The sequence below is a fragment of the Accipiter gentilis genome, chromosome 25 (assembly GCF_929443795.1).
Source record: "Accipiter gentilis chromosome 25, bAccGen1.1, whole genome shotgun sequence".
NCBI lineage: Eukaryota > Metazoa > Chordata > Aves > Accipitriformes > Accipitridae > Astur > Astur gentilis.
The window spans coordinates 4,352,362-4,361,264 of NC_064904.1; positions in this window are offsets into that span (position 1 = coordinate 4,352,362).

Consider the following 8,903-nt stretch of genomic DNA (forward strand, 5'->3'; position numbering starts at 1 on the left):
GATGCCATCTATTCTCCAAACCCTTTCCCAAAGCAGGTCCAGCTAGTTCCTGCCCATCTCAGTGCAAATATCTGTAATTCGCTGGGTGATGCTGCTTCTGTGTGCAGCACTCTGTTCGCGGTGTGCTGAAAGTGCCCTTCCCTCCTGAAGTATTGACCACCACCCTGTATCAAGAGGGAGTCGCAGCCCTTCCTCTGCAGCTGTTGCACTTGGGCAAATACTTAGCTCTAAGTTAAACACATTTTTTTGTAAATAGCATCCAGGCAGCTGCTTTTCTCACCCTAATGCATAGCAGATGGGGTTTTTGATCCCTAGGTATCATTATTGTTGGCAGTCTTATTAGAGATGTCAAGGACTGAAAAGGTCAGTCAGTCTGTCAGCCCTAGGCTCCTGGGCAGGGGTATTACCCCTTTGGCAAGCAACCCATGGCATCTTGGCTAGGCTCTGCACATTGGATTTGGCTGCATTCTCGGCTCAGGAACTGATTCTGCTCCACTGAAATAAATGGAGACTTTGCTACTGGGCTCTTTACCTGGCATTTTTCACAAGAATTGATTTCACTTTATAAAATAATCTGAAGAAATGTTGACTAGCCTTTTGCTTTGCTTTTACCACCAGCTGTGCAAATGATAATTCTACTCATGCAGTACTGTGTTCTGCACCAGCTTATTACCCAGGGACCATTATTTGGTCTACAAAATAATAATCTGCTTATATGAGAGACTTATTTAAAATTGAAAGTATCCAGATTATTATCTCTAAGAATCGTTTGGTAGTCACTCATTTCCTCAGGTGGAAAACTCTGACAAATATCACATTTTCCCTGAAACTTCCTGCAGCTCTGCAAGAGCAGGTTTTGCTGTATGCTGGCTGCCTGTGTCAGCTTGTTCTTTCCCTCAACTTTCTTCCCCCAGTCCATACCTGCAAGATCCTTTTCCCTCCTTTTTTTTCTTACCATTCATCTTTTTCTCAGTTCATCACATCCTTCTCCTAGCCAAATATACCATGGGGTTTACCTCTGCTGAACATTGCACTTGAAAGTGGACTCACTGTCAAAAAAAGATTCTTGTTAAAAAACCCGCCTCTTTATTCAATACAGATTCAGAGCCATACATCATTCATTAAATGCAATTTTAAAGTTGTGTTTGTATTATTTTTCATTCCTACTTCCACTGAGAGTAGCAAGACAGTTTATAGGAAGTTGGAATACAAGTATCACATGCAGGTACATGGAGGGAGAGCAGCAAAAGTGACTTTGATGCCTTGGCATCTGGAAGGGATATTGTGCCTCTTTTTGTACCTCCAATTGGCCTGCAATTTGCGTGGACTCCTATGTTATCGAATGATACCTTCAATAGAGGCTGCCAAGTTGATTCAGCCTCACAGAGTCAATATTAGTTGCTTTTGGCTTTTTTTTGGCATATTTAATAAATGAATGGGTCTGCATTGCTTGGTGAGCACAGTAACAATCTGTAACACTCCAGACTTCCCCACATATTAGGGAAACAATAGCCTTGACTTTAACTTTCTTCCTCTGATAAGGACTAATCTTCATGGCTACTATAAAACACAATCATGGCATAGATGTTAAAGATTTTTATCTCATCAGCTTCTCAGCCATAATTTCACTGGCTCTGGAGTAGAATTTCTCGCACTAGTACCAGAGGCAGTAATAAGATGTTCTTAAAGCATTTTTGCCTGATGCCTCATGGAAACAAAGTGCATGGGATCAGACTGTACATATGTGTCTGTGTGCCTCTGCTCTGTTTTAAACATTGGCCAGTTTAAAAAAAAAATTGTCAAAGGAGGAGAGGTCTCACACAGAATCGACTTCCTACACCTTCTGATAAATGTTAGCATCCCCCCTGAGAAAAAGTCTGAGAGGCAGTTTTGCAACCTGTTAGATACAAGAAAATCCACACAAAGCAGGTCAGGAGGAAAAGAAAGTGAGGCACACAGCGAGAATGATGTTCTGAATGTCCCGTCAGCCAAGAAGGTGTCAAACAGAGCTTACACCTCCTCCGACTTGCAGCACAGATCCAAAGGGAAAACAGCAAGTGTTGCGGTATTTTAGCATTGCTAAAAAAAGATCCCTTTAATCTGCCAGGATTTTAACTTTTTTATTTATAGCTCAGTCCCTGCCCTAAGCTCTGTTACCTTCTTTGGATGCCCAAGGCTTAAAGGCCCTGTGCTTAAACAACAGAAACTACAGAAGTGTGTGTCGCGATATTTGCAAAAGATTTGGTCCTTGTTTGACACCATGTGATAGGTCTGTGCCATAGCAAGAATTAGTATCTGCAGACCACAGTCTATGACAATAAGAAAACAGAGAGCTTTGTCATGCTGTTAATGAATTTCCAGTATTAGAGATTCCACAGTTTTCCCAGGCAACCTATTGCAGAGCATCATTAATTTTACTTTTAAACATTTTTCCAAATGCTTAATTTCACTCTCCCTTGCTACAGGTGAGGCACATTGTTTGCATTCGAGCCATGCTGAATACGGAGAACAGAATATTCCCTTCCTTTTCCAAAGGAAAGTATTTTTTACAGTATCTCCAGCCACTGTTCACTACCCCAGGCTAGAAGAATCCCCTTCCATATGTGATGTTTTCTATAGTTGCTCTCCTGTGCTCTAGACTGACTGCTTGATCCACTTTGGGTTTTTTCCTTTGAAGTATGGTGCTCAAGATCAGATACAGTGACACAGAAAATATTTTATTAGTAGAGCATAGAGCAGCATGATTATTTTCCACATCTTACATACAACATTGTGTTCACTTAGGTCCTAGGCTGGTGCTTGCTATTTTAAAACACTGTTGATTCATCTTCAGTTTGTCATGTATTATTAATGCCACATTCTTTTTTGCAATACTGTTACCTAAACTGTAGTGCCTCCAGTTTATGCAGGTGATTATTCCTATGTAGCATCTTAACATGTATTGTTGTTGAATTGCTTCTATTTTTTCAGATCCCTTTCCCATATACATTTTGGTTTGAATCTTAGTCTTTCAGCATCTTTGCCACCCCTGACTGCCTAGGATCATCTTCAGACTTAAAAATCGTGTTCTCTATTCCATCATCCAAGTTATTAATAAAAATATTGAACCAGGGCAAGTTTTGAAGAATCCAGTAGATACCTTTTTCCAGTTTGAAACTAAACTATCACTCTGTCCATACTGTTGTCTGAATACTGTTCCCCAATCTATTTTGCACTCATCTTGTGTTAGTTTCATCACATGTAAATGACAATAAACTGCAATTGCAATGTTTTTATTCCAGGTTGCGAGATATGAGCCAGGAAAGATTTAGCTTTCAGATCCCTGAGTGATTTTGCACAACTGATTACTAGGGGAAAAAGTAGTTAAAATTTAAAATCAAAAGTACATCTTGATTTTCCAAGCCTCCAACAAAAAACTCCACTCTGTCCTTTTACAGTTACATCTTATAAAACAATCATGTTCCCAGAGCTACAGAAGTAGATGAAACTATTTGAAAGATTGCCTGGAGGAATTCAATCTGAAAAATACAAAAGTATTTTGGCAATACACGGTAGGACTTGGGTTGGGTTTTTCCCTCCACACCATGTATTTCTGTTCTACTGATTAAAATCCATTTAAAAAAAAAAGCCAAATATCAGCATGGAACATTTTTCTATAAATATCTATAAATTTTAATTTAAGTTTGTATAGCAAATCCTATTTTAGGTGAGATTATGCTAGACATATTTAACCTGATTGGCTAAAAGTACTTGAACACAGAACAACTTTTCTGTGTGTGTGAGAAAAGGGTTTTTTAAGAGCAGTTGTCCCTTGATGTGTCAGGCTGTTGAGTATCTTTTTGAAACATTGATTTCCATGAGGATAGCAGGAATAGAGCTGTGTGACCAGCACATCATAGAAGCTTCCTTGCTTCAATCCCCAAACAAACCTTGTGCATTTATAATGAATGTCCTGAATGTGAGAGAGTTCATTATTCATTCATCTAAGGCACCGTGGCATAAGCATTTCCACTAGGAAATGCTTGTCTGAGAGCAAAAAAAGTTGCAAAATGTACTTTGCCTTCCCATCAGACACTGATTGTAAGGAAATCTTCCTTGCAGGGAAGCTGGCCTGAGCTACAGCTGGAGGGAAGTTGTGCTGCTCCCTCACTGAACCCTGAAGATTTACACATTAAATATACAAAATCTGCTTTGTAGGAAGTAGGTCAATACAGTAAAGCCATCGCTTTCTTGATTTTGATAAACTTTGAATGGGCTTATGAGAGGAGTTGTATCACAACTGTTTGGCATCAGTAATAACTGCAATAAGCAGTTTCCAGCACAGAACAGCGCAGAGCTAAATGGAGCCTCTGGAAGCAAATGTAAGTTAATAATAATAGCAAACAACAGAGGCAGTGTAGAACAGGACCACAGAGAGGGAAGTGATGAGAACTCACTAAACATACTCATCTTCTTACTACCATTAGGAAGTGACATTGGATGTCAATGAGGACTGGATGTAGGTTGGGACTTTTTAAAGGGAAACACTGGTCTCCTTTCAGATGCATGGTAAAGTAGGAAATTTTAGGGCTGCTTTTTCAAGAAGTTGCCCCTAAGTGCGTAAGCAAAAGAGCCTGCTGCATGCAACATCCTGGTAATCCTACCGCCATGGTGAGCTGCAGCAGGGGAATACGTGATAATCAAAGCATGTTTGAGTGATTATTACAGGAACTGAGTATTCTTGTGAAGGGAAGAGAAGGACTTAACTATCTTAAACAGACTAGGTACCTCCCAAATAAAATTTCTAAAATATCTAGATTATTTAGGTGCCTGAACCTGAAATTAGAGTTATTTTCAGTCAGGTTCCATAGGCCACTTTAAAACAGCGGCTATGTTTCCAACACCAACCTGCTTTGACAGTCCCCTTACACCACAGCTCCATAGAAAGTGGGCAATGTGGCCATGTCACCCCAAATGCCTCCTCTGACATGAACATATCCACCATGTTTCCCGCTCCACACGCTGAGCTGGGGCTCCTTCACGCCTGGAAGGTTTGAAGACACGCACGGCCCCATCCCACGGGGGCTGCTGTGTTTGCAGTAGCAAGGGATTTCCCCACACCTGCCATTTGTTTTCATGGTTATCCAGCTCTGCTTTTCCCAGGGAGTGGGCTCACCAGCCAGGTAGCCACACGTGCTGGGGGTGTCCCAGGCCTCACGTCCCAGGGCGCCCACTCGCAGCCCCGTGTTTGCGCACCACGGTAGCAGAAAAGGCTGTGCCTCAGGCTGTCTGCCCGGCCTCCGACGGAGGTTTCACAGCCCAGCTGGCAGTTCAGGTGCCTGGAGCCCCTGCATGTTCCTGGGGCAGATGCCCACAGGGGTGGGTAGTTTTGGAAGAGCTTTAGGATGAAATTGTAAGATTCTGCTCAGCCGTTCCTTTACTTAAAAAGCCTCTCTACTAACACACCTAGCAAAGATCACCATAAGCAAGTTTTCCTGTGAGCAGCAGAACTAATAATGCCTGTTTGCATACAAATTTATGTCTGATGTCCCCTATACTTGTTCCCCAGAAATGAGTGTAGCATCCACATGTTCCCTACATGACCAGCAAAGCAATCCAAACCCTTTCTTTCTATTCCAAATGACAGCCTAATCCAATACCCCATTGGTTATCCAATATCCAATATTCAGATAGTCTCAGCTCCTTCCTGTAGCCATAGCAAGCCCACTATGATATCCTGTTTTCCACATTTTTAATACCCCTGTCTACTACACTGCCCCCTGGCCCCTGACCGGTGCATCCTAAGCTGGAAGTGGCTGGCAGGATGCTAAGAGTCCAGGTAACAGCTTGTCCTGCCCTTGCCTCAGGCACACTTCTCTCCTAGGCACTTATCCTCATAAATTTTGTAGAAATTTAATATCTTTCATATTTCTACACCTGCAGCAAATGTGGTTGAAAATAACCAAGAGGTTCAAATGCTTTCAAATAGTCCAAACAGTTGTGTTCCAAGCTCACTACCAACAAAAATTGTGTGCAGGAGGCTGTAACCATGACACGCCTCTAATACTAAATAGGTGTTGTGATGGGGGGAAGAGAATCAGCATCTGACTCAGTTCAGCCACCAGCAAAAATACTCTAGTAACTAAATAGAATCAGGGTATTCCAGGAAAGAATATCAGAATATTTCAGGGTCAGTGGAAAAACCTGGACAAAGAATAATATTTCATATTCATAGAGCTAGAGATAACTCTGAGGCACTCCAGAAACACTGTGTTATTAGCAGATGTAATACCACAGACAACTTGAGAATATCCTTTTTTAAAGGGGAAATATTAAATTGCATGAAGTGGGTTCTGAATGATATTTATAGAGGCAAGGAAAAAAGCTGTTGCCTATATCTCCAAAGGCACTCCAAAGGAATGATGACATCTGCTCATGGTGCAAAGCAAGTGAAAAAGAAGTAGCATGTTAAACTGTACTAAGAAGCTGTGTTACTGTGCTATGTAGATCAGATATATGTCCTCATCCTGCTTATTATTGTAATAACTTGACGAAAAGACTATTACAAAAGTAAAAAAATAAAATCCAAGGAAAAGCAATTAAAAAAATTCAAATCAGAGGTACCTAAATGCTTATTTCCAAGGCGCACACATAGGAAAACAAAAAGTCAGGACTGTTTGCAGATCTAAGTCATGAAATAAGTGTGAATCTTGCTTATACTGTGTCTGGAAAGAAGAAAAGCCAGTCCTTCAGCACAAGCTGTGACGGGTGCTCAGGAGGGAAACTATTCCCTACTGTGTAGGTAACAATGGGAGCAAGGCTCACATGTCTCACTCGAGTCCCAGGGTGCCCAGCAGAATGACCACTTGCAGATTAAAAGGAACAGAACAGATAAATACTGGGACTCATTTGGTTATCTCCACTGAAAGCATTAAAAAGGACTGAATTGGAATAAAATGTAAAAAAAGAGGCAAATAAAAGGAAAAAGGTGCACTTTTAATATTGTATTTAGTTAAAGCAGAACAATAATCATGTAAAAATGCAGTAGAATTTTAAAAATGGATGTCTACATAAATAATAATTGTGCTATCTGATATAAAATAATGCTTCTGAGTTGTCATTCTTCCAGGCAGACAATGTTAAGAAAAAATTGCCCTCTCCTGCAAAACAGAATTTTTTATAAAAAGTGCATGTGAAGGTTTTCTTTTTAGCAGTTGGCATTAAGGACTTGTAACCAGACCAATAAGCCTCTGCAGTTCTCCTAAGCACTGTTTCCCATGTTACTAAACTGCTCAGGAAGTATATGAGCAAAGGAAATTCAGTCTCTGTGCTAAATGCAATATGGATCCTATAACAGAATATTTATTGAAAAAGCAAAATGTGTGTTTATATACAGCAACCATATCATACATTTAAAGATTTTCTTCTCCGCTGATGAACGCTCAGGAAAGTAACAGGTTTGTTAGAAATGGATGCAAACTACCGAGTCCCTTTCCAGCTTTGGTAAATGCTGTGAACTGTTTAAGGGCAAAGCAGTTACACAGACAGATTTTTCAGGTGGGGGTAAACTGACAGATTTACACCAAAGAAGGATCCAGCCTTTGGCACTGTGGGGCCTAAACATTAGGCCAGCTCTTTCCAATTACAATAATGTAGTGCTCTCTCCAAAGCCTTCTGCAATGCCCACATTTCTGATTCTTGCAGCAGTTAGATATTAGAATAACAGTAGGGGTACAGTGTAGAGGGACATTTATTTACATTAAAAGACCTGTAAGGAAGTGAATACTAGTGTGCCTAATATATGTAGCTGTATGAATCTTTTAGGTTTCATTTTAAATGTATTCCATTGTCTTATTCTACTTTAACAGCTATTTGCTTTTTGCAGAAGTTGGGAATTGGTACATAAGCTTAGCATCAGGGATTAGGCTAATGTTCCATGAAGACAGGCAACTGTGATATCATTCAAAACTCACATTTTATGAGATTCAAGACTTTCGAAGTGATTTTCCCACTATTTCTTGAATTACCTATTCATTTGATGACACTTTATCATTGAGAAATATTCAGTTATCAACCAGCTATTTAGAAAGATTGGTGCATGATGCTGAAAGCAGTAAGGAAGTATAAAATCTGACCCTATAAAAGCACTATCGTCACTGAGTTTGGCTCCCACAAACGAGAAGCTGTGAGAGTATTAATAGCATGCAATCCATTTATTTTCGTGCCCAGAAATGGTTTCTAAGTTATTTAAAAATTAAGATACTGATATTTTTCTATTCAATAAAAGATAGCAATGTTATCATACGTGCGTGGATTAATTTTTTTCAGGTAACACTGACCAAAATGACTACTTGCTTAACACTACAAACCAGCAGGCATTAGGAAACATGTTGGGTTTTTTTCTAAACACCTTTTCAGAGTGTGTAAGGGCAGGATGAGCAGCACTGCTGCAAGGCACAGAAACTTATGATTTGTGGTTTGGGATTTAAGTTGGATTTAGCACTGTGCAACACAACACAAAAGTGTTTGCACAAGTCAAAAGGCTGCTGCGTGAGTGGAGATTTCAAGCCATTCAAGCGAGAGGGCTTTTTGGTGCTCCTGATGTATGACGGGGACACAGCCTGGACCCCATAGCAGCCCCCAAAGCAGAGGACTGCTCTCAGCCCCACACACAGGCCCTGATCCCCCCCCCCCCCCAACCCTTCACAACTGCCAGGCATTTGGGGGACGCACCAGGCGATCCCCTAACACTCAGGATGAAAGCCAGTGGTGAGCTGGTGCCTCGGGGAGCACTGTGCCCTGGCCTGTCCCCCACAGGGCTGCACTCAGCAGGGAGGGCTGCAGCGAATACCAAGCTTGTGAGGCGCCTTGACAGACCCCTGCCCAAGACCTGCTGAGAGTGAGGTGGCTCTGGATGAGAGCCT